Raw genomic sequence first — 27,038 nt, forward strand, 5'->3', positions numbered from 1 at the left:
GCTCTCAGGCTTTCAAAACCAGCCACCTGAGATTTGACGACCTGAAACGCCGCAGTGTGACCTCCCGTTTAGAGGCTGCTTGTCACTTTCAGCTCCTTCTTAAAATACAACTTTGGATTCTTCGCCTAAGGATTTCCAAACCACCTCTCATTTCACTTAAAAGAGAGATTCACTCTTCTGGGTGGGATCCTAGCCAAGCCCATTGAGGTGAGTCTTGTTGTGGTTGCCCTAAGTGACCCACGTAGCTTATGTGACGTCCAAAGTATAACAACCATCCAAGGGCAGATTTTGCAGAATGAGTAAGGGAAGGTTCCAGGCATATCTTTGTAACTCAGGGTAGGGGCCTCACTATCCTCAATAAATATTTCAAGGAGAAAGTGAAACCGTACCCCGACAGTCTAATTGTTTCTCCTTGGAGCAGCAGTCACACGACCTTGTCTTTCTTCCCCACCAGGTGGGTTCTGTTTGAGTAGATGACATGCGAGCTTGTTTCTGCCTGGGCAGAGGGCACGGACCAGATGGCACATAATACCTGGATTCAGGTGTTTATCCCCGTCATTCATCTTAGTTAATTTTTAACTTTATACCCGATCCCTTTTTAATTAAACCACATGAACATGTGCTATAAGTAAACATAACCATAAGTCTGACCTTATAAATTGTGGTCAGTTTTGTGGTTAGATGGATGTGTGTGTATGAGGATATGGAGGGGGGATGTGTGGAGAGGCGTATGGAGGACGTGTATGGGGATGTATATAGGCATGTGTATGTTCATGTGTGTGTATACTAAGATTCAATGGCCAATGGACAATAATTGCAACTCTTCCCATCAGTAAAGTCACTGCGAACACTAGAAACTGTTCTGTTGCTACATTTAGGTCAATCCCTAAACCATGTGAGTCCGTCCCTGTTGAAATCCTAGCACACACGGGTTTCTGCTATCTCCACTTCCTGTCAAGCCTCTTCTCCCATCTACCATGACTCCCGCCTGACTTTCGGGCCTCTGCAGACATTACAAGTAAAGAAACAAAGCTTTAAGTTTGAAGCCATAATCCATACCTGAGAAAGAATATGTGGTGTCTGACTTAATGAAGCGGTTACTTCCCTCTGCATAGTATTTTCCTGCTCCATTGTGTAGACGGACCACACTTTCGCTGTCTGTTCATCAACCGATGTGCACTAGATTGGTTTCGTTTCCTAGCTCTGTGGATAGAGCAACAGGGAACACAGGTATGCAAAGGTCTCTGCTGCAGGAACCAGTTTTTTTGACTATCTGCCCATGAGTGACATTGCTGAACCATACAATAGATCTATTTCTAGTCTTTCTGAGAAACTTCCAGACTGATTCCCATGGTGACTGTACTATTTTACACTACCACCAACAATCTATAGTGGTTCCATTTTTCATATCAGTATTTTGACATTTGTGTGCTTGATGATGGCCATCACAACTGGGATAAGATGAAATCGCAGAGAAATTTTAATCTGCGTTTTCCTGATGGCTAAGGATGTTGAACAGTTATGTAAGAGTTTATCAGTCATTTATTTATATTTCTTCTTTTGAGAACGCTCTGTTCATGACCTACTTTTTAATTGGGTTGTTTATTTTCTTGATATTTACTTTTTGAGTTCTTGGTATTTTTGGTTGTGAACCTAGTTTTTAATGGCTCAATCTTCTCTCCAAGTCCACTTTTTGAATTCTTTATATATTCTAGGCAGGAATCCTCTGTAAGAAATATTGCAAAGATTTTCTCCCATTCTGTGAACAGTCTTTTTTTTCTGGTTGACAGTTCCTCTTCTTTACGTAGTTTTTTAGTTTCATGAGATCCTATTAGACAACTCTCAAGGAGTTGGTGGATTTGTAAAAACACAAGCTACACATGAGTACTAATTATATATAATTTGTCAAAGCAGTAGAAAAGGCCAATAGAAAAATAGAAAAGACAAGTAATAGATTTCAAAATAAGGAAAAATAATTATAAGAGATGTTCAATATCTCTCATAATCTCAGTGCATCTAAGGTAAAAATGACTGCGATGACATTTAAAAGCCACCAAATAGGACAGTGGTGGTACACACCTTTAATCCCAGCACTTTAATCCCAGCCAGAGGCAGAGCCCAGGCGGATCTCTATGAGTTCAAGGCCAGCCTGGTCTACAGAGTGAGTTCCAGAACTGGCTCTAAACTACAGAGAAACCCTGTCTCGAAAAACCAAAGTAAAATAAATAAATAAATAAAGCCACCAAATAAGCAAAGGTAAGTTTTTGAAACATTTTATTGTAGAGGTGGGAAGGAAAACGGTATGGCACCAAATAATCAACTGATGTACTTTCTGCCCAGTCATTCCAAGCAGGTGGCCTAGACCTAGTCACAGTCACGTAAAGTGGCATGTATACAACCCTTCTCACTTCACCATTGTTGGACAGACAAAAGTCTTTGAAAACAGTCTAAAAGCTTATCTGTTTTGTTCAAATGTTTTTTTTGAGATAAGGTCTTGTTATGTAGACTATGGGAGGAGGAAGGCTGAACTCAAATACATAATCCTTCATCCTTCATCCTCACATAGACTAAGATTACATGTATGGACTACCATGCCTAAAGCAATAATTCTCTTGGGTTTTTTTTTTTTCGGGGGGAGATGTAGCAAGGCCACAGAATATATAACATTGTAAAATCTCATTAAAATGTATTGAAAATATGTTGAATCTTTTTGCATATGTAGGGTTAAGGGCATAGTTGAATGGCAAAACACGTGTCTAGCAAGCCCAACGTCCTGGACTTGTTCTCCAGTATAGCAGCAACAGGAGCATGCCCAGTCTAGGAAGATAGCTCAGTGGTAGAGAGCTTGTGTGAGACTCTGAGTTCAATCTTCAGTAATTGTGTGTGTGTGTGTGTGTGTGTGCGTGTCTGTGTGTGTGTGTGTGTGGTGTGCAGTACTCTTCTACTATGCATATGTTTACAATTTAAATGACATACAGTTTCACGCATTTTTGACTTTCAGTTTATTTTATATTAGTCAAAGTCCACAAAAAATCACATTATCACACCTGTGTACTTGACACCAGCGAGTTGTTCCACCACCACCACCTCCTCTCAGCTGGTAGGTTTTTTTTTTAACTTTCATGACTACACATTTCAGGGCAGGGGAGGAGGGTGGGAGAAGGCATGCATTCTCTTGCCCTAGTCTGGTTATTCATATTCATCTGTAGCTTAGTTACTGAAGTCTTCAGCTGGCTGGTGGGTACCACACACCTCTGTGCTTGGTTCTTCCGTTACATAAGCCTTGCATCTTCGTCCTGCGAAGCCAGCTTCAGCATACTTCCAAACACCTGGACCTTTTCTCCCCTGTCACTGCTGAAGCTCATGACTCATATCCCCCTTCAACCCCTCATAAAAGTTCCTGCCTCTTCACTTTTTCAGAAGTTTGAGGTGGTAACATGTCTTAACTCGATCCCCATCTCCTCAAGGGTCACCCACATGTTCATGTAGCCTCACTGTCCCCATTATAGATCAAGGAGGAGATCCTGTCTACCCAAATCCAACCTGCTGGGGTCTTCTTGCCTCTTCACTAGAAACTGTCCCTCTGTAAAGGATCGCCCCTCTGAGTGCAGAGTCTTCCACATTTGTCTCATCTAAAATTCCTCCCTGATGGAAGGATTACTTTTGTAATCCTCGTGCTTTGGAAGTAAAGACAGGAAGATCAGGTGTAGACGGAAGTTTCTGTCCCATCCAGTTCCATAGTCATTCAGTCCCAAATAAACACACAGAGGCTTATATTAATTATAAACTATTTGGCCTATTGCTTGGGCTTATTATTAATGAGTTCTTAGGACTTAAATTTACCCATAATTCCTGTCTATATTTAGCCAAGTGGCTTGGTACCTTTTCTCAGGAAGGCATTCTCATCTTGCTTCCTCTGTGTCTATCTGGTTGATCACTGCATCTCTGCCTTTCCTCTTCCCAGAATTCTCCTAGTCTGATCACCCTGCCTATACTTCCTGCCTGGCTACTGGCCAATCAGCATTTTATTAAAACAATAGGAGTGACAAATCTTTACAGTGTACAAGAGCATTCTCCCACAGCAATCAGAAGTTCCAGGCCAGCTTGGGTTGCATGAGGCCCCGTCTCAAAAAACTAAAAAGAAAAAAGAATCTTTTTTCCTCTCTCACTTCTGGTCACCTCCATGTAAGTGAGGCTGCGCGCCTCCTCCTTTGCCTCCACAGCCTCTTTTCCTTCACTGTGGAATTCCCAGTGACTTGGTGTCCACAGTCCCACTGTTCTAGTTCAAAACTGTTCTCGTTAAGGTTGTAACTGTCTCCTCAAATGTTGTAGCCAATGGCTAAATTTCAATCTTTATCTTAAGAGACCTGTTCCTGGGGGTTCATTCCCATAACCAGGAAGTGCATTTGTTTTTCCTTCCCTTTTCCTTCCTTTCTTTATTTTTTTTTTCTTTTGGTGGTGGTAGCAGTAGCAGCAGGAGTTTGGGAGTAAGACGAACTTACTCTACGTAGCACAGGCTAGCCTCATACTTACAATCCTCCTTTTCTGCATTCAGTGCTACAGTGATTTTAAGACTCTTGATATGTGATCCTAACCCTGCATCTCTAAAGATGAACCTTCCTTCCTAAGCACATACTTAACATCTTCATGTGGGTACAGCATGGGGCACATCTGAGCAAAGAAAAATGCATGTCTGACCTCACTTCCATTCTACTGCCTATGTCATTGTCACAGCAGGAACTTGATGGCATGCTAACATGATAAGAATAAGAAATATGAAAACCACAGTGTATAGGCTGGAGAGGGGGCTCAACAGTTAAGAGCACTTGTTGCTTTTACAGAGCACCTGGATTCCCACATAGTACAATCATCCGCAACTCCAGTTCCAGGAGATTTGATAAGTGCACATGGTGTTCTTATGTCCATGCATGCAAAGCATTCATATACATAAATTTAAAGAAATAAAATTTTAAAATAAAACGTGAACACCCCACTGCAGCGTAAAAAGGCTAGTTGTAAAATGTGGATGGGGTTTGGAACCAGAAAGCAATGGAAACAACTGCTTCTCGGAGGGCAGAGAGCCTCGAGAGCACGCCTGGAGAGAAGAAGACCTAATGGCCGCCATCATCCTGCTGGGAGGGAAGCAAGGAAGGCAGATCTCAGGCTCATCTTCCTCCTACCCTTTTAGCTTCCACTGCTTCCTTTAGTTGGTAGAACTCTATATGCAAGAAGACCGGGTGCTGATTGGTACTGTTCATGCCACTGGAGAGCTCAGTCTAGAAGGATGGAGAGCAGACCAGGAAGACCAAATGGAAGCTCTCTATGTGAGATGCTGATCTTGGTTGCCAACCTGGCTACATCTGGAATTGACTAAAACCCACGCAGATGAGCACACCTATGAGGGATTCCCTCCCTCTTTTAAAGTCATTTGAAATAGGAAGAACCATTCCTAATCCAGATCTTTAAGGTGGGAAGACACACCTTCAGTCTGGGACATACCTTTCTATGAAGGGTGTGGAAGAGCGTTTGCTCTCATTTTGCCTGCTTGCTCTCGCTCTCACGCTAAGGCCTTTCCTTGCATTAAAACCTGCTTCTTTGGGATTCCAGTGTGTACTGAAGACCATATGAGACACCCAGACTCACGGACTAAACAACTACGGGATACTGGATTCTTGGACCTTCTGTTGGTAAGCAGCCATTGTTCAAATAGCTGGACCACAGCCTGTAAGTCATTCTAATAAATTCCCTTTAATCAATCAATCTATCTATCTATCTATCTATCTATCTATCTATCTCTCTATCTACCTATCTCTCTATATATAATCTGTTGGTTTTTGTTAGCTCAGTGGCTACATCTGAATCTACTGATATTTTAACTATTATGTGTGGTTCCTCAGTCAGCACCCCACTGCTCAGGTCATGGTCTGACAAAATGTCAGGTTCCCCAGAACCCAGCTCTGCCATTGCCACCAAATGTAGCTTTTTAAAATAAATCTTTATTGTTCTATTTACCGAAAAAGACTTGGGAGTCAGATGTTGAGGTGAAAACCTGCTAGCTCAGAAAAGCCAAGAAGCAACCAGCTGATCTTCCTTTTTGTCTAGTCACCCAGCAAGAACAGCATCTCTCCAGCTGTCCCAAACCAAAAAGACCACAGAAAATCTCCAAGTCCCTCCCTACCACTTCCTGTGTGTCTCTCTGTTTCCCAGGTTCCTCCATACTCTCTAGGGCCAGTTCCTGTCAACGATGGATCCACCCCCTGATCCAATGTTGATTTTATTAACGAAGAGTTGGCTTTCACAGTATGATCAAATACCCCACAACAAGATAGATAGATAGATAGATAGATAGATAGATAGATAGATAGTTAGATAGATAGATAGATCATTCCGTAAGCTCTGTTCCTTTAGAGAGCCCTGAATATCACACCATGTCAGATTCTTTCTGCTGGCACCAAACATACAGCTGAGGTTTGCGGCCCTTGACATAGTTTGTATATGTTCCATCTCTTGACCCTGAGTGTTCTTTCTGTCTCCTTCCCTTTGAAGCTGGCTTGATCTCCCTTTTCAACTATCTTTCTGCTTCTGGTTAAGCTTGTAGATCCCCAAGTATTTGGCATCATGAAGGACTAGGGGGCATTTAGTCTGCTTCCTGATCTTTGGGGAAAAGCAGTGCTAAGCAGTAGCTGATAATTTATTTCCCTCAGTAAAAGCTCTTGGCAAATTTCCAGCAGGGGACTCATCTTCCAATAGGATTTAGAAGTATCTTATCAAGTCTAGGCCCGGAAATGGGACACTCATTGGGAGAAAGGGCAGAACAGAGATTTTTGCCTAGAAGCAATGGTTAACATTTGACTATTACTGAAAATCTTTTCTACGAATTTTCTAATGTTTAGAGACAAAACATTTTCTTTTTCTCTCACAGTGAGATTCCTTTTAGTCATCACACGTCACTGTGGCAAAAATTTGCCTCGCTTTAAGATCTCTTGTTTTGTTTGGGACTGGAAATTAAGACTTATTCTTTCAAGCCTTTGTAGTTTGGTATTTATGGGTTTCAATGGAACTGACAAATAATCAGGAAAATTTTTATATGAAGGGAAAGTGGTTGTCATGTATTCCTCTCCTTATTCTGGGATGCTCCCCACTTCTGTTTCAGAAGAGGGTCCCTGAAATTGTCTTTTGTGAGCTCCACTAACTTTAATCACAGAAAGGGACATCTCACACAGGTTGGATTGAAAAGAGAGCCTTATCCCTTGAATGACAGTCTGGGGTAGAAGGAAGCATGCACTCAGCATCTAAGTGACCCTCAAAACATCAACATGAATCCTTGGCTGAAGCAAGTGAGGAGCCTGAGACCATAATACCAGCTAACGGAAAGACTTAGAGAAGAGGGTTTTGAGTTCAATGGCAGTTGAGGCAACAGAGCAAAACCCTACTCTCAAAACAAACAACAACAACGACGAAAGGAATTAAAACCAAACCCAAACCATCCTTGCTTGGATTCTGGATCGGCAGGCTCATTTGAAGAATGAAGCTCCTAGCTAAACGGGGTTGCTGAATGGGAGTTGTGTGAATCTAGGCAGCTGCTTCCATCTCACTAGAAAGGAAACTAATTAAAAGGGCATTTAGCAGCATATGGAATCCCTAGGGCCGCTGCCACTGCTGCTCCAGGAATGTGAGCTCACCCGGGCAAGGTCGGAGCGTCTGCCTTTGTGTCAGTTCTGAGCCTGCTTGATAGCTCAGGCAGCTGGTGTGCAGCTCCTCTCCTGGGAGGGCATGTGTTTCAGAAACTTCAGAGGTGACATGTTTCCTAAGTGCAGAGAGGGCTTCCAGATGCCACAGGACAAAACAATGATCACAGCCCTTACAACAGCCAGTGCCTTGGTTTCTGGGAGAACTGGTCTTCAGAAGCAAGCCTACGCAGACAAAGAAAAACCTAACTGTAGCCCAAGTCACGTTATAGGACCTCTGAATCAACCGGGCTTTGGCCTTTGAACCCTAGCCTGTTTATATACTCTGATATGGTTTTCTTGGCTCACAGTCTCCATTCCCCTTGGAGCTGACTGCCTGTCACTTGTCAACAAGAGAGTTCTGCCTTGTTTGGAACTGCACCGCCAGTCCTGTGGAGACCTTCTTGCTACTTGCTTGGGGAAATTTTTCCAAAGTTTTCTCAGCCAGTGCCTTCTGAATACTCTAGAGGCATTGGTACAGACGTGCCTGGGGGAGGAGGGGGAGCTGCTGTGCCCATCAGCCAGCCTTGCTGGTCAGCAGCTTCTGCCTTGGCCTGTATAGATCCCCAGATTCTCTCCACTGTCTGCCATTTGGCCTGCATTCCAAAGAACATCGCTGTCAGCAGTGTTGACACAGAGCATACACAGGACATCCTCCATGCCAGCTGCAACGCCAAGATAGGCACTTGGTCTCTAAAATGTGTGACCCTGTACAGAGAACCACCGGTCAGCATGTGATTTAAGGGGTTGGTATATAGGTCAGATTAACCCGTGATTAGCTTTCTGCTATAGGACGCATCGTGATAATCTATTATGTTTGGGAATGAATATTTTGGAGAATGAGAAATCTAATTTCTCAGAATCCAAAACTTGTTTCTCAAGAATGGTTATGGACCCCCTGGAAACAATGGTTTCTGTCTCATTTGATGTCATTCAGAAACGTAGTCTGAAGTCTCTCGAGCTTCTTGGGTTTGGGAAGATGACCCCTTACGCCTTGTTTCCGTTTCCTAGGGAACTAGTAAGTTCCAGGTTACCTAGAGGTGGCAAGGAGCATAAAGGGAAAGCCCTGGGGCAGCCAGGTGAATGAAGAACCTAGTTTGGAGGTTGACCTTTGCTCCTCTGGTAGCCCCCAAGGTGTCTAGGCACTAACTCACCTGGAATGCCCGTGAACCGATGACACATTGGTGGTCATTGTGTTATTGGGGTGCAGAAATGTACTGCATTGTGATCGCTGGTCTTCAGAGGAACTGAGGGTGAACAATTTTCGTACTGGCTGGTTTTGTGTTATCAACTTGGCACAAGCTATAGTCCTCAGAGAGGAAGGAGCCTCAGTAAAGAAGCCGCCTCCATGAGATCCAGCTGTAAGGCATTCTCTCAAATAGTGATCAGTTGGGGGAGGGCTCAGCCCACAGTGGGTGGAGCCATCCCTGGGTTAGTGGCCCAGGATTCTATATGAAAACAGGCTAAACAGGCCAGGGGAAGCAAGTCAGTAAGCAGCACGCCTCAATGACCTCTGCCTCCAGGTTCCTGCCCTGCTTTTGTGTCTGTCCTGACTTCCTTCAGTGATGAACAGCAATGTTGAAGTGTAAGCCAAATAAATCCTTTCCTCCCCAACTTGCTTTTTGGTTGGTCATGGTGTTTCATTGTAGCAATAGACACCCTGACTATGACAACTTCTAAGCCGTCTGGTATAAGGTGACAAATTTAGACTCTAGGTCTTCCTTTTGCTGTAGGATTTGAAGAGGGGCTACTGAGTTAATAGCAGGACAATAGCGCTTTAACTTTTCCAACAATGTGGACAGCATTTAACTTCTCCCGGAGCTTCTGGACTCTGGGTTTTATTACCCTTACTAATGGGATTTCCCTCTGAGCCTAGAGACCCAAGAGGCTGGTGGGCCTGTGCTTGGGGTATTAGGAAATGAAAGCAGGCTTTAGAACAACCAAGCAATTCAAAGTCTCTCTCTCCTTTCCCCATAAACAGATTATGCATTAGCTTGATTAGGAATGTGTAAATAAGTTGTTTCCTTCCCCTTATTTTCAACCCTTGCTCTGCAAAATCCATTTTTTTCCCCTCTGACGGTGGAAGGAACTGATGTAATTGTTCTGTGTGGAAGACAATGAAGAGGCTTTGGGTCCTTGCCAAGTACGTTTCTTGCCAGGGCCCCTTTCCTCTACTCAGTTTAATTATGAGTAATTGTTTGGGTTGTGATGGAAGAAATATTAGAGAATGGAAAGAAAGAACAGAGTTCAGAATATTGCTGCAACTGATTCATGCTTTGGCAAGAACCCTTAACTAGATTTTATGCTTCGGTCTTGGGACCGTAAACAGGGGAGCTTTGCCATATAAGCACATAAAGTTCGACTCAACAACCTATTTTGAAAAAGTAGAAGGATTTGAAAAATGTAGGACCAGCACTAGCCGTTGGGTAAATTCCATGTCAATCATGGGCAGTGGCCCCAGCCGAGGGCCGAAGTTATTTTAAGCTGGATGCTAGCGAGCACCGCTTATATTTAGCTGGTGCGCCAATTTTTTTTATGGCTTACTTTTCGTATATTTGATAATTCTTGCGTTTTACAGAAAAGCCCTGACTAGCTTTTACTATATATGCTCAGAGAAGGATGCGAAGCCAAGAGCGTGGTGAATCGTTCAAGAAAGCTGGGGAAAACAGACGCGGTTTTCAGATGGGGGCCTGAACTGTGTCAACCTGGAGGCTGAGCATCCTTGAGCAACCGTTCCTAGAGTGAGCACGGGCAGGCGACTCAGAAAGCAGGCTCCACAGGAAGGCTGACTTGGAGACTTGTTTTATTCATTTTTGTTTACTTAGTTATTTACTTATTTGGCCAAAGAATTAAGCCTAGGGCCTTCCGAATGTTCAGCGCTCTCTGCTTGAACTGTGCCTTCGGCCCTTCTGGTTTGTCTTTCCAGAACGGCCTCACTGAGCCGCCACAGCTGACCTGTGGCCGGGCTTTGGTTCGAAATCCCCCTTTCTCAGCCTCTGGAGTAGCTGCACTCACAAGCCTGTACCACAGAGCCTGACTCTGTTTCTGTTTCCTAATTAATAAACTGAGAGACAAATACAGGAAAGCATTTAAAAGAAAAAAAGAAAAAAAAAAACTAAAAGGGGCCAGAGAGATGGCTCAATCGTTAAGGGCACTTAGTGTTCTTCCAGAGGACCCAGCTTCAATTTCCAGAACCCATGAGGCATCTTAGGTTTGTCTGTAACTCCAGTTCCAGAGGATCCAGCGCCCTCTTCTGGCCACTGCGGGTGCCAGCCATGCAAGCAGTACACAGACATACTTGCAAGCAAAACTCAAATACACACAATATTGTTTTTTAAAAAAAAATGAACCCTTAAAATGATCTACTATGTCGCTACCTGAAGATAGCACCTGGAAGTTTATAAGTTTACCTAAATTTTTATACATAGGCATTAATTTCTGAATAATAAACATTGTAAGCTACTTTGCAATGTACTCTTTGCCATTAAAAACACCTCCCAAGTATTTCCCTTGCTTTTAACTCCAGCAGAGCAGGTGTTAGGGTCTAATGTGATTACATTGAACAGTTGTGTGTTGGTGTAAATGTATGTGTTTGTGTAAATGTATAGTGGTTAATTTGTGTTTGTTTGGATGTCATTACATCCTAGGCAAATCACCAGGTGAGGGAACCCTCTGGTGGGAGGTAGTGTTTAGTGATTTGAAATCTGAAGGGCATCTCTACGATATAAACATATCAGCTCCTTCTATCACACCTTAGGAAAGGCTTTCGGGTTGTTTACCTTTACATTCGGTTGAGGATTTGTTTCACTTTGTTTTGTTCTGATGAAGCACAGGCTGGCCTAGAACTTGATATATAGCCAAGGATGACTTTGAACTTCTGATTCTTCCACCTCTGTGTCCCAAGTGCTGGGATTATAGACACCTTCTATCACACCTGATATAGGTGGTACTGGGGGACTGAACCCAGGACTCGATGCACTCTAAAAAAAAAAATACTCTATCAACTGAGCCACATTTCCATCTAGGAATTTTTTTAATAGAAAAATTTATAATCATATGTAACCACATATGTTGGATTTTTCCCTTTATATTTTTAATTAACTTTTATGCCCAGAGATGTCTTTGGGCCCTGACTTAGTTAAGGTTTTTTATTGTTGTGAAGAGACACCATGGCCACAGCAACTCTTAGAAAGAAAACATTTAACTGGGGTGACTGGCTTACAGTTTCAGCAGTTCAGTCCGTTATCATCATGACAAGGAGCATAGTGACTTGCGGGCAGATACGGTGCGGCTATGTCTTGACCAGAAGGCAGCAGCAAGTCAACTGAAACACCAGGCAGTGTCCTGAGCATAAGGAAACCTCAAAGCCCGCCTCCACAGTGACACACTTCCTCCAACAAGGCCATATCCACTCCAACAAAGCTGCATCTCCTAATAGTGCCACTGCCTCTGAAATTATGGGGTCACTTACATTTAAACTGCCACAGGCCCCAACTTCAGACACTCATTCCCCCATGTTTCCATCCTATTTGTTCTTGGACATGTGTTAGATTTAACACCCTGCTATGGCTTGGTTTCTTTGTCTGTGCAACGTGTAGGTGACTTCTGGCTACCCCTGCATGTATCTAGGCCTTGCTTGTGTTTTAAATTGTTTTGCCTTCTCTTGCTCGTCATCAGATTGCCTGAGCTAAGATGACATCATCCATGCTATTGTTTCTGACAGGGTAAATCTATCCTCTTATTCCCTGTCTTTTCAGAATCTGCTTGACTGTTTGTCCCTGTTTAGGTTCTTTTTCCCCCAGATTAGTTCTTTTTATTAATTTAAGATTTATTTGATCAAGTATTGTTTAGAGAGTTTTCCTCTCGGAAGCATCCTGTTTATCTCGATGCTTCTAAATAGCTGTTAAAATATTTACATTTGTATTCTTTCTAATAGAAATCTTCAAGTAGATACACTATGGAAATAGATTAACAATGCTTTTATGAAATCAGCAAGGAGTCCAGGTGCTGGCGCACATCTTTAATCCCAGCACTTGGGAGGCAGAGCCAGGATCTCAGAGTCTGAGGCCAGCTTGGTCGGCAGAGAGGGTTGCAGGATAGCCAGGAGGGATACACAGAGAAACCCTGTCTCAAAAACCCAAAAGCAAACAAACATACAAAATTCAGCTATGATAAAATAAAACACAATAGCTAATAGTACTTTGTGATCTCCTGAGAAACTCTGTTTATTGAAAAGAATGTGATTGTTTCTATTCTTGAATATCAAAGGAAGAATTAAAAAATTATTTTTCTCAGATATATTAGTCACAGGGACATTTTAAGATTTCCATAATTTGTGTTTGTTGAAAACTTTTAATTATGTTACCATTTTTTGATCCTGACAAATCTAGTCAGAAATTGAAAATAATCACTGTTTTAGTACATTTCTTCTTTATAAAACCACCACTGATTAAGTCTTGCTTAATTGAGTCAAAGCACCCATTGGGGCTTTCACTAATAAAGAGGGTAGCACCGTGGTTTCTTGATCTCCTGCTCTGGACGACAGACTCGATTCAGACCTGGTACTTACAGATACTGGTAACTGGGCAGTTCTTACCGAGCCTAGCTCGTTTCCCAAGATGGAAGAAAATGCTCCGTCAACCACGCTACAGACAGCGTCACCTGAAAGCACTTTGGCTTTATCCTGGGGAAACGACAGTGACCCATCTCTACCTAAATAGTCACCTGTGAAACCATTCTGGAAAATGAAACATCAGCAACCATCCAGATCCTCCTGCTCAGCACTGCTAAGAACGGGAACAGGAAATGCCCCCAAACACCGCTAACAGGAAATTAAAGGCAGGAAGTGATCTTAAAGTTTAGCCCTCAAGAAATACAAACAACTTTCCCTTGCAGCTGAAGGTGGATAATTCTGAAACAAAGGAAGTCTAAATGAATTTTAATAGAGTCAGGAGAAGAAAATGTGGTGTGTGTGTGTGTGTGTGTTCACACATGATTTCCAGTCATACTAGTTGGAATTCTAACAAATAGCAAAGTGTTTACTGCCCTGTCTATCCACAACTCCTGTCTTAACCAGTTTCCTTGTAGCTATATGTTAGTCTAGACAGTTAGCACTTAAATTTTTATCTCCAGCAGTGAATGGGTCTATATATTTCATCATCCGTTAAAAAAACATTTTAAAACACACCATTTTAATCCTTCATTTCTCCTCATCCAATTTTGACGTGATATTTAAGTTTAAATTTTTGTCTTGTCCATGAATCATGCACTATAAATCGACAAATGAAGGAATGATTCAAAAGAATGTTTCTTTTAGAATAATTTATCTTTCTGGGCAGTGGTGGCACACGCCTTTAATCCCAGCACTCAGAAGGTAGAGGCAGGCAGATCTTGAGGCCAGCCTGGTCGACAACAGCTAGTTCCAGGACTAATTCCAAAGCAACACAGAGAAATCCTGTCTCAAAAAAAAAAAAAAAAGAAGAAGAAGAAACAAAGAAAGAAAGAAAAATAAAGAATAATTTATCTTAAATTTTAGAACCATTTTTAAAATACAAATCCCACTTCTCTCTCTCTCTCTCTCTCTCTCAATCAAGGAAGAGATTGTTGAGGGTTTTCTGGTAAAGTGTTGAGACTAGCATGAATTAGAAATGTTTGATTTCATTGCATAGATATTTAATGAAAGCAATGGTACCCTAAATAGCTGTGGGCATTTATGACAAACACTTAAGTAAACCTCACTTCTAAGTTATAGTAAACTATGGATATTTGTTGTCTTTGTTGTTTATTGTATGGTTCAGAGGTGATCCACAGCATATTAATTCATTGGCCAGGTCAGGACGCTCCTTAGGGTCATGCTCTTAGGGTCTTGGGTCATGGCCATCAATTGTTACTGTCTCAAAGAATCCTTGGAAGACACGATATTGTAAGGTAGATCTCTATATAAACTGCCAACATGACCGCTCTATGATACGGGAAGGTTTCATTGTGGATATGAGAGAAAGAACAGCCAGAGGTATCTGGAAGAGTCCAGAGCAGAGAGAGAAAGAAGTAAATGGAACATGGCTAGAAGACTGGACATGGCCGGGGACATCTGTAAGAAAGGGGAGAAGAGTAGGGGATAGAAGAGAGAGAGAGAGAGAGAGAGAGAGAGAGAGAGAGAGAGAGAGAGAGAGAGAGAGAACAGTGTGACTAGCAGACGCTGGAGCGAACTAATGCGAACAGCTGGGTTATAAGAAGGGTGAGCAGCCGTGGGGAGATGGCCCCATGCGCTGGAGGGATTTTGGGTAGAGGAGGAAGTGAGAGGGGCTATGATGCTAATTGGACAGACAAATGCTCTTTTTGCTGGAGATAAGGAAAATGACTTCTTTCGGTAGGCGGGAACCAGCTTCCCAAGTTCCCGAGGAATGCTGGCTTTTATCTAACTGCTAGCTTTTAGCTAATCCTCCTTTAGTCCAGGTTGAGCTCATTTCTGGGTATTTGGACTGCCTTTTGTAGTTTGGGGAATTGGAGTTTCCTTTGGGCCTGCTAATCTCTCCCATTTGAGAGAAAGCAAGAACACTCATAGACTTCCTCTTGCGCCTCATTGGCCTGCTCTGGGCCGTGAGTCTGGAACTAATCCACGACCGACCAAGGGAAGCAAACAACTGTGGTTCACTGGGCTAACCAGGGCTCTCAGTGGGAGCCACACGGGAAAGGTATAAACATGCAAAACATAGGAAGTTCTATTAGCAATTAAGAAAGGGATTGTAGGCACGCACCATTAACATCCTTTTCTTAATTGCTAGGCATGGTGGTACATGACTGTAATCTAGTGCTCGGGAGGCAGAGGCAGGCAGATTTCTAAGAATTTGAGGCCAGCCTGGTCTACATACAGAATTCTGGGGCTACATAGTGAGATTCTAAAAAAGCAGTATATGTGTGTTGTGGGGAGCCAATGCACACTTAGTTTGAAAAGACTGTGTTTCTTTAGCTGGGTGGCTGTGGTGGCGGCAGCGATGGCACATGTCTTTAATCCCAGCAGAGGCAGGCAGAGCTCAATGAGTGTGAGGCCACCTGGTCTATAGAGCAAGTTCTAGAACAAGAGCAACACAAGAAGCCATCTCAGGAAAAAAACAATCCAAAAACCAAACCAAAACAAAAAAATTGTACTTCTTTGCTAAACAAATTAAGAGAAAGTTTATACACATATGTTTTGACTATCACAAAGAACAATAAATAATAAAAATACCACTATTCTTTTACAGTTGACCTGTTCTCTAAGTACATACACCGGGCCACTGGGACTGAATCCAGCTTAGAAGCTACTTCTTCCAACGCTGTTGGAAGTGCTTTGGCATTTTCTTACTATGAAACAATTTTCCACTCACAGAATGGTGAAAACCATTATCTGGAAAAAACTCACCTCTGTCCTTTTAAGAGGTGTTAGCACTGGGTTCTGAACAAATGCCATCCGTGGAACGGCTCCTGCCACAGACTCGGGTAGAGGACTCTCCTTCTGTTTTCAATCTGACATAGGCATGGGGGTGGGTTCCCCAAGGCAAGAGAAATGTGACTTTATATGACACCTTCCTTCTGCGGGCTCACCCCCACTTGGGTGGACGTGGGGATGTTTCTGTAACCCGTTCCTTATTCTCAGACTCTGAGAACCTACGTAAGCTCAGCCAGACACTGGTCAGATTTTCCTGATGTCAGATTTGGTCATCAGCGCTAACAGCCAGCTATACGTCGGTCCCATGGTCTCTGCAGCTGACGGGGTTGGAAGTCCCAGGAGGAATGTGAGCACCACACAGGCTCTGCCGTGGCCGTCCAAGAGTTTGCAGGTTGAGTCAGATTATCTCACCGTCTGGTCTTTTGCATTTCCACCCTCCCTCCTGCTGGGTTTTCCCTATCTGTCTCTTGTCTGTCCTGTCCCCTCGATCAAAGGCAGGCTCAGAAGGGAATGAGACACGCTCACCAACACATGACATGCTGTGTGTGTGTGTGTGTGTGTGTGTGTGCACATACACACACACACACAGGACTGCACGCTTGGTGTGTTAGTCTTCCCTTTGAAGTTCTAAGTTTCACAAATCTGATCCAAGGGGTATGTATCTAATTATGATGTTTCAGTTTTCCGTAGACGCCCATAAGATTTGCTGTTGTTGAATTTAGGGTTTTGTTTGATGGTTTTATTTTTCTTTTGCTGGGGATTAGAATTCATCCTGAGAGCATTCACAAACTTCCTTCTGGCTTCTACTCTGTGAGAGAGATCTACTGAACACTGAAAATGGGGATTAGAAGAAGTGCCTGTTAATCCAAAAGATGGGAAGAGAGAGAGACTGCTGACCTCAATAATCAATGCCAAATTAATGAAAGCAAACAATTAATTAAAGCAAACAATTAATTAAAGCAAACACAGGTTGCATCCCTCTAAGGCAGGATTCAAGAGGTCAGCAGCGGACATGGGCAAGATAAGGGTTTTTACAAAAAGCTCAAGGGCAGGGGTTTACAAATATGGGATATGGTGGACACACAGGCGGGTTTACAGAAGCAGAACATAAGATGCTCATAACAACAGGAGGGCAGAGTTACTACGAGCAAAACTAAGGTTGCAAGATGGGCCTAACAACTTTTTAAAACAAAGGCATGGTTGCCATTTACTTCAATAGGCAGTTTAGAACCATTTGTAGTTAAGGTTACAAGTGGAACAGAACCCAGTCTTTGAGAAAGAGAGATTTAATCACAGACAGGAATGAACCTAGTTTGTCTTTATTGAAAGATGGCTTTCAAGCCCAAGATGAAGGCAGGCTGGTTCACCAATAACAGATGACCTACAGGGGGCTGAAAGACGGCATGGTAGTTAAGAACATGTTTGCTCTTGCTGAGGATCCAGACTTGGTTCCCAGAACGCACAGCCATCTGTAACTCCGAGGGATCTGACAATCTTTTCTGATCCCTGTGGACACTGGGAATGCATGTGTTACATTTACATACATGTGGACAAAACATAAAACATACAAATCTAAAAAAATACACATAAAATGCATACATCCAAACATTGTTTTAAAAAAACGACAAACAAGCTAAAACAAAAACTAGATGATGTAACGGCCAGGAGGTAAACCCACCAGATTAGTGAATTATGGGAAGAACGGGCTGCTATGCTGGGACCCACAGTCTTAACGTCCTAGGCAGTCTTCTGGCTTTAGGAAGCTAGAATATTAGGAATACATTTGAAATTAAGACTGTATGCATGTCTTATCTACAGTCCTGCATTTGGGAAGCAGAGGCAGGAGGATGGCAAGTTGGTCAGCTTGACCAGAGAGATCCTGACTCAAGAAAACAAACAAACAAACACACTAAAAACGAAAGAAAAAATATCAAGAAACAAGAAATTCAGGGGTAAATTTGCACCAGAAAATAAATTATGCTATGCTTTAAAGAGTAAACTTAGCGCTGACTTAGAATCGAGGGTTTACAAGGGGTGAGAGAAAACAGCCCTAGCTCAGCCGAGGACTCCAGCGTGTAAGTTTTCATCTGAGGAAAAGGGAACAATGCAAAAAATAAGGCTTATTTCTGATTAATCGTCTGGATCAAGAATAGACCTCACTTGAAGACTGAGACCCAAGAAGACTAGGGAGAGATTGGGGGGGGCACTCATTGCTTTTTCCCTGCTTAGTCTAATATCTGCTGATTTGGGAGTCTCGGGAGGCAGTTGTCTTGATTTTAGACACCTTGAGAACCACGAAACACAATTCTGGAGAAGCTGTGAGCTCTATGAGGTTCCTCCAGGGTTCAGTTCACCAGTCTCAGGAACAAAAACAGAAATCAGAATACTTTCTAGAAACTTCTATCACCCCGCTTTACAAGCCTCCAATAATAACTATAGAAAAGAGACTACGTTCTCTGCATGAGGGAAGAGATCATCTCCATGTCTGGACACCTTCTTGCTGGGTCCTTTAGAGTAAGATCACATCTGACAGACTGGAGAGAATCTGAACCACTCCTGCTATGTTGTTTTTACTCAGAGGAAAGCAAACTGCACCCTGAAGGCAGCCGCCGGGGGAAGCCAAGGGGACCAAACTCTGCTGTGAGACTAGGCCAGGACTCGCAATGGGAAAGCAGCTGCTCAAAGCCCTGTTCGCCGGTGTCTGTTCCTGCAGATGGCAGACTAAGGTTGGAGATAAGTAGGATTTATGGGAGGGGTCTCCCCAAAGGGTCCGGCACACAGTCCTCTTTCTAGTCAAACAGAAAAACCTCATTTATCTGTTAACAACGTCCAGGAGAAAATGGCCCTTGGAGATGCTATCTGTGGAAAGCCTTTGTGCCCTGTAACAGAAGCTGTTTGTGTCGGTGGAGGTGAAGGAGCCATTGTGGCTTTGAATTCTCAGCCTTTGCTGAGAAGTTGCTGCCCAGGACTTCTCATTTACAGCACCTGACACGGCCGTGGCTGCCAGGACCCATTAGTACCGTCTGGATGGCTGCCTCTGCCAATTAGAAAGAATTTAGCATTAATGAGGGTCTGGACAACTAAATTGCTACCCGTTGCTGACTCAAGAGACAACCGGGAGAGATGCATACGCCTTCAAAGATGTAGATATTTGTTTTTCCATCCTAGCATAAGCACACCACACTCATTATGTCCATAATGCATTTATCTTGGCAGCCGACCTATTTACTGCTGCTGATTACGTCAGCGCTCAGATCTGCTGCCCAGTTCAAGCTTTGAGTCAGTCCAGGGCGGTCCAGTTCAAGTTATCTCCCCTGCCCCCAGAGTTACCTTCCAATTGCTCTAGCTCTTCTGAGTTTTCTCTTACTAGCAACACAGACATTTCTGTGTCTCAATCAGAGGTTCTCAGGGGCGTGGAGTGATTGTTTCAAGGATGGGCGGGAGACTTTTATGAGAGCATGTTGGATTGTCTTAATTGGACATTTTAGAAGGCAAGAATCAGGCCTTCTAAGCTTCAGGAAACACATTAGGATTGATCTGCCCCATAAAACATTGCCCCACCCCAAAATGTCCTAAGGGAGTCCAAGCCGGGGAATGTTTCCAAATGCCTAACTCGCAGGCCTGGTGGGCCCCTCCTAGGAATTCCACATATTTCCCCCGCCAACAGCACACCTCCTGAGACATTCAGACAGTCACACAGTCAGTGTGGTCATGCCACAGAGTAACGGGCAGCAAAACGGCTCTCACAGCAAATTACGGTACAAGCTAGAGGCGCTTGTATTAGAGAGGGAACCGTAAAGAAACTGCCAAAATGGCCGCTCCATTAGAGAGGATTATATGGTGAACAGGGCAGAGACCAGGCCAGACCTAGCCAAGCAGAGAAGGGAGACTTCCTGGAGAGGCGAGAACCAGCAAGAGGGAGAACAGTAGAGAATCCTAAGGAGGATGAGTAACTGCAGGAGGGAAGCCGTGAGCTGAGCATGCCTGGGAGCTTGAGGTAGAGGCAGGGTGAGAGGGGCCAGGATGCTAGTGTGGGGATTTGAAATATAGAATATGTACTTGCAAGTAGGTACTGAGGGGGCCTGGAGGTCGGCACGGGCTTTGGTAAGCAGTCACGGGTTTATGCCAATGGAAAGTCCAGGGCCCTCCTGCCAGAGGCAAGGGAAATGATTCCTTCTGGCAGATGGAGAAGCTGATACGCAAATTCCTGCCGCATTCTGGCTTTTATCTAACCAGATACCTTTCTATAGTCCAGCTTGAATTGGGCCAAAAGTGTCATTTCTGGATACATGCACTATCCCTTTGGAGTCTGGGAAACTGGAGTTTCCTTTGGACCTGACATTGCCTATCTGAGTTAACAAAACAAAACAAAACAAAACAAAAAACCCTGAATTTAAGAGTCAGTCTCCTGTCTCCTAGTGGTGTGACCTTTGCTGGATGGTTTAAGTTTAGTAATCTGTTTCCATGGCAGCAAAAGGAAGCTGGTGTCTTAGTCGCTGTTCTATTTGCTGTGAAGAGACACCATGACCAACTCTTATAAAGGAAAACTTTTAATCGGGCTGGCTTACAGTTTCCGAAGTTTAATTCATTACCAGCATGTCTGGAACCATGCTGGTGTGCAGACAGACATGGTGCTGGAGAAGGAGCCAGGAGTTCTACATCCAGATCCACAGGCAGCAGGGAGAGACAGACAGACAGACACACACACACACACACACACAGAGAGAGAGGGGGGAAGTGGGGAGAGAGATCCTCTGGGCCTGGCAGGGATTTCTGAAACCCCAAAGCCCACCCTCAGTGACAGCCGTCTTCCAGTAAGTCCGCACCGACTCCAACAAGGAAACACCCCCAATAATGACATTCCCTTGTGACCAAGCATTCAAACCTGCGCACCTATGGGGGCCATTCTTATCCAGAAAGCCTAACTCATTCTGACAATAGTGGTGTTCACCTGTCATCCCACAGACAGGATGCAGGCTGCCCCCTCCCAGTGAGAGGACAGCCTATGCTACATAGCTAGGCCCTCACTCAGAAAACTACAACCAAACTGGTCTATCTCTATCAGCAAGGGGCACCTGGTGAGTTGTGGGCCAGATCACTTTGCAAATAAGGAATATTTGCACACACAATACCTGTCAGGTCAATATGACTGCACACACAATACCTGTCAGGGCAGCATGGCTGCACACGATACCTGTCAGATTAACATGGCTGCACACACAATACCTGCCGAGTTAACATGGCTGCACACAATACCTCTCAGATTAACATGGCTGCACACAATACCTCTCAGATTAACATGGCTACACACACAATACCTGTCAAGTTAACATGGCTGCACACACAATACCTGTCAGGTTAACATGGCTGCACACACAATACCTGTCAGGTTAACATGGCTGCACACACAATACCTGTCAGGTTAACATGGCTGCACACAATACCTGTCAGGGCAGCATGGCTGCACACGATACCTCTCAGATTAACATGGCTACACACACAATACCTGTCAGGTTAACATGGCTGCACACACAATACCTGTCAGGCTAACATGGCTGCACACACAATACCTGTCAGGTTAACATGGCTGCACACAATACCTGTCAGGGCAGCATGGTCTGCTGCTCCTACTGTTGGGGATACTAGGGAAGAGAGGAAGTCCAAAATCCAGTCTCCGGAGAGTGAAGGAGCTGAGATTTGGTCTGTAAGTCACACTCCTGAGGTTGATTTAGAAAGGTACTTGTCACTCACGTCATGGCCATGGAGTGTGGCAGCACAGCAGGGACTAGAGAGTGAAACACTAAGGGTCACGTGTGAAAGTTGTCACTTTCCAGAGGAAGACAGGGTGCCCTTCCTCACCTGGGCTTCATCTGAGGAACAAAGCCTGTGTGAAAACAAGCCCGAGAAACATACAGAGAAAGGTGGGACCCCAAAGATCTTCCAGGGGACCCACATGGCCCAATTCTCCTTGGCTCTGTTCCCTGCTCATTAGCCCACTCCCACTCTCAAGCATGTGTTTTCTTTCTTAATAAACTTCCTCTACCAGGACAAGTGAGGCTACACAGAGAAACCCTGCCTTGAAAAGCTGGTGCAGGAGAAATATCTGTATTCTGTCAATCATATTTTAATAAAACGCTGATTGGCCAGGCAGGCAGTATAGGTGGGAAAACCAGACAGGAGGTAGAGGTGATGCAATGAGAACAGGAGAATTCTGGGAAGCAGAGAGGTTCCTCTGCCACTCCTGCGCAGATCACTGAGGAGGCAGCATGTAACTTGCCCAGCTGAGAAAGGTACGGAGCCATTATGGCTAACATAGATGAGAATAATGGGTTAATATAAGTTATAAGAGTTAACAAGAAGCCTGACCTAATGGGCCAATCAGTTTATAACCTTATGGAGTCCTGTGTGTAATTTCTGTTTGGGATTTGCCTGCTGTGGGGTACTGGGCGGGACAGATACCCCAACAAGCTGGCCCCTCACACTACAAAAAGCCAAATTAATTAATTAATCAAAAATAAAAAATAAACGTTCTCTATTTCTGCTCCTAACCACGTGTCCCTGGTACGATCCTTTGCTCTAGGTCATAAGAGCCTACCCTCTGAAGCCATATCTGGGGTTCAACAGCCTTCCTGTAGGCAAGGCAGCACCTCCAAAATAACCACTCAGAAACTTAATATTAATTGTAAATGCTTGGCCATTAGCTCAGACTTGTTACTAGCTACCTCTTTTACTTTAAATTAACCTATAGTTCTTATCTACCCTCTGCCATGTGGCTAATGCTTGCTACCTCATTTTCTACAAGTCTTATTTCCTCTGAGTCTGCTGGCATCTCCTCTGACTCCACCCTTCTTTAAACCCAGCATCCTTAGTTTGGTTGTCCTGCCTATACTTCTTGTCTATCTACAGGCCAGTCAGTTTTTTATTAAACTGATTCAAGTGTCAAATTTCTACAGTGTACAAAAGGATTATTCTACAGCACCTATCTAAGCCTTGCAGGTCACTCACTCTGAGTGTCCTTGGTTTTACTGACCTCTGTGTCAAACTTAAAAGGCATGAATTTGTCTCCATCTGACCTTCCCCTGGCAGCTGCTGGGATTTCAACTTGCCTGGTGTATTGTTTTATTCTCTAACTTGAATAAAATTGTCCTTGAGCCTAGTATGAAGTGCTTTATTAATGAGACTAAAAACCTAAAAGGGAGCCCTAGTCTCCCTGGTAACAGTAGGACACATGTTTCCATGGCTGTATATGAGAAAGATCAAGTTTTCGTTTTTCTAGAGACAATGTCACACAGATGTTAATAACCTTTAACTCCTCCCCCACTTTTTTTTTGGCTTTTTGTCGTGCTGGATTCTGGGCAGAGAACTGTTGTGGAATATTAATTTAAGATGTGTTACATTCGCTTATGCTGTGGAACATTTGTTAAATGATGCAAAGACGTGCTGCATTCTTTTGTGTTGCATTTGTTTAACTCTGTGAAGCTGTGTTTCTTTGCCTGCCTAAAACACCTGATTGGTCTAATAAAGAGCTGAGTGGCCAATAGCTAGGCAAGAGAGAGAAACAAATGGGGCTGGTGGGCAGAGAGAATAAATAAAAGAAATGAGAAAGGGAGAGAAGGAGGAAGCCAACCAGCAACACAGCAAGACACAGAATAAGGAGGAAAAGAAAAGATAGACAGAAATAGAAAAAAGCCCAGAGGCAAAAAGTAGATGGAATATCAAGTTAAGGAAAGCTGGCTAGAAACAAGCCAAGCTAAGGCCGGGCATTCATAAGTAAGAAAAAGTCTCCCAGTATTTATTTGGGAGCTGGGTGGCAGGTCCCCAAAGAGTAAGAGCGAAACCAACCAACTGCAGAGTTGGGACAGAATCTCCCAGAAGTCAAGAGAAAGATCTAACTGGGGACAGTAGGGACTGTGTGGGGAAGGGTGGTTTTCAGTGCTCTGTCATGTGGGATAACCGCAAATCCTGCGAACGCGCTCTGACCTGAGATATTTGCTCAGCCTTACAGGTAACCAGGGACGCACACAGCAAGCTAAGCTACTGAGCTGCTTCGCTGGGGGAGGGGTGTCCTGGGGAACTGGGTGGTGGATGTGAGAAGGCCTGATTCCTGTAAGTTGAGCATAAAACTCAGAGATCCGCCTGCCTCTGTCTCCCTAGTGCTGGGATTAAAGGTGTGCACCACCACCGCCTGGCTCTCACTCAGTCTTTTAGCTATAGTAGTGCATACAAATAAAGGATCCTAGTGTTTTGGGTGGCAAAATTCACAGATTAACTCATTTCATTTAAAACCAAACAAAAGTAAAGTTATTGTAGAAAATTTAGAAGACAGATAAGCAAAAATAAGGAAAGTTTATTTTTCTACCACATAGAGAAAATAACCATGACTAACCCTTTGAGGATATCCTTCAAACATTACTACGATTCTTGTACATTTAAGAATATTAAATAGCCAAGTAGTGTGGACACATGCCTTTAATCTCAGCAGTTGGGAGTCAGAAGCAGACAGATCTCTATAAGTTTGAGGCCAGCTTTATCTATAGAGAGAGTTCCAGGACAGCCAGGAGTGCTATACAAAGAAACCTGTCTCAAAAAGAACAAAAAGAAAAAAGAAAACGGAATTATTGGGCTGGAGAGATGACTCAGTGTTTAAGCACACTGGCTGCTCTTCCAGAGGCCCTGAGTTCAAGTCCCAGCAACCACATGGTGGCTCACAACCAATCTATAACGATAGCTGGTGCCCTCTCCTGGTCTGTAGGCATGCATGCAGACAGAACATTGTATACTTAATAAATAAATCTTTAAAAAAAAAAGAAAAGAAATACTAAATGAGAGTTGGGAATTGTAATTCATTGCTGAAACATGAAGACTGCTTTGAGTTTGGGGCTAGCCTTGAAACTAGCCTAGTGAGACTCTTTCTCAAACAGCAAAAATAAAGATAATAAAGTAAGTGAAGATGGTTATGTTTTTCATTTATCTACAAATACATATCATTTTCATATATCGAGATGTATTAACTAATTATGCTATTGGGGCCTCTCTAGCTTGGCTGAATTTGCCGTCAGGGATTCAGAGGTGGTGGATGGGTTTTAGAAATAAGCCGGGTCACAGTACCAGTAGTAAGTGTCCCTTGTGTTCTTCTGACCTGGAGACCTGATTCATATCCGCTTAGAGACCAGGAAGGTGGGGTCAAGGAAAAAGTTCCATCTGTCTGCAAACAATGCTCGGTACTCTGATGGCTGGAAACGGAGCTATGCTTCCTTGCTGTCTTCAGAAACCTCAATTCTCACCTCAGATGGGAAAGGAGAGTTGACTCTGGAGCCAAGTATGAGTGACCACGGCCCAGGAACACAGATGTAGGCAATCCAAATTCCATGTTCCAGTGTGGCAACAGTTTGATGAAGTTTGGCTTTGTTTTTATGAGGTGGGATAATATTTTTTAATTAAAATGATATTACAGCATTTCCCCACTCCCTGACCTCCCTCCAACACCACCCATGTCCTCCACCCTCATTCCCTTTCAAATGTATGGCCTCTTTTATTATTATGTGCACACACATACAAATATATAAATGTGACCTCCTGAGTCCATTTAGTGTGTTTTATGTGTCTATGATTTCAGGACTGACCAGTTTGTATTAAATGACCCATTAGGGGGCATGACAAGATATCTCTAAAAGTGCAATATCACACTCATATCACAGCTATCTAATTAGACTTGAGGCTCCCCAGTAAGAGGGAAATCCATGCTTGATACTAGAAACCTAGCCAATTACCCAGGCAGGGCTCCTGAGGCCCTGGGTCTTAGAAGAGCATCTACCTCTGCCACTTTAAACTTATCCTTGTTCCCACAGATAGGTGTAGGTACCACCCCTCAGAAGAAGCCTGTCTACAGTAAATGGAGACCATCAGAGAAAACCACAACTGGATGCAAAGCAGAGACCCGCTGGTTGTGGGGAGCCAGCCCCAATGGATACATCGACAACACGGCTCCTGCACCTACGCTTCAGAGAACATCTTGGAAAAGGGAGAAGGGAGACTATAAGAGACAGAGGACCACTTCCTGTTATTTTAATTTTAATTTTTGTGAGTTCTTGCTGCCACATCATCAATATGAATTCTTGGCTTCACAAATTTTGTTGTGGTATAAATTATGTTTACACTTAATTAAAGGCTTGCTCGTGTTTCTTTAGCAGGATGACTAGAGTCTCAGTGCGTTGAGCCCTCTGGATCTGTGGCCTCGCTTCTGTTTGGTGGTCCAGGCCTGATGTCCACTTCTGTCACCTTCAAGCTGGTCCTCATCACCACACCAGTATCAAGTTGATAATGGATGCTGTGATACAAATCAACAAGTTTTTTCAAGTTGAGGTTTTTTTCCCTTGTGTGTGCTGAAACTATTATGTGACAAGCAAAACATATTCTTCTATCCTCCTGTCGGCACTTTCATTAGCTTTTGCTTTATGTATTCTCATTATAACTATAAGGACTGTCAGTTCTAGGAAAATGAGTTTAAAATCCCATGAGAAATAATCAGAGCTGCTCTGGGCGGTGGTGGCTCAAGCCTTTAATCCCAGCACTCGGGAGGCAGAGGTAGTCAGAATTTTGTGAGTCTGAGGCCAGCCTGGTCTACAGTGTGAATTCCAGGACAAGCCAGGAATTCCAGACAGAAAAACCCTGTCTCTAATAACCAAAAGAAAAAAAAAAATCAGGGCTGCTACAACACCAAACCGGCCGCCATTCTTTTGGGCAGATAACACACATTCTCTCCTATGTGCAGTTATGTGCTGTACAAACAAAATGATCATTTAGTGATGCCCTGGGCACATCGTCTCTTCCTCACTTTGTAATGGCTCCACGCTGAAAGAGATCATAAATCAAGCTAAGGAGCA

At 43.6% G+C, this 27,038-nt stretch overlaps 1 long non-coding RNA gene across 1 annotated transcript; it reads left to right on the forward strand.

The window, feature by feature from the left end:
* On the forward strand, nucleotides 1-27,022 carry LOC146890759 (uncharacterized). The gene is made up of 3 exons (XR_014998449.2): nucleotides 1-207; nucleotides 5,608-5,687; nucleotides 26,004-27,022. It is a non-coding gene; the product is annotated as an uncharacterized LOC146890759 (long non-coding RNA).
* The last annotated feature ends 16 nt before the right edge of the window (nucleotides 27,023-27,038 follow it).

Source organism: Myodes glareolus, chromosome 18 (genome assembly GCF_982192425.1).
Source record: "Myodes glareolus chromosome 18, mMyoGla1.1, whole genome shotgun sequence".
NCBI lineage: Eukaryota > Metazoa > Chordata > Mammalia > Rodentia > Cricetidae > Myodes > Myodes glareolus.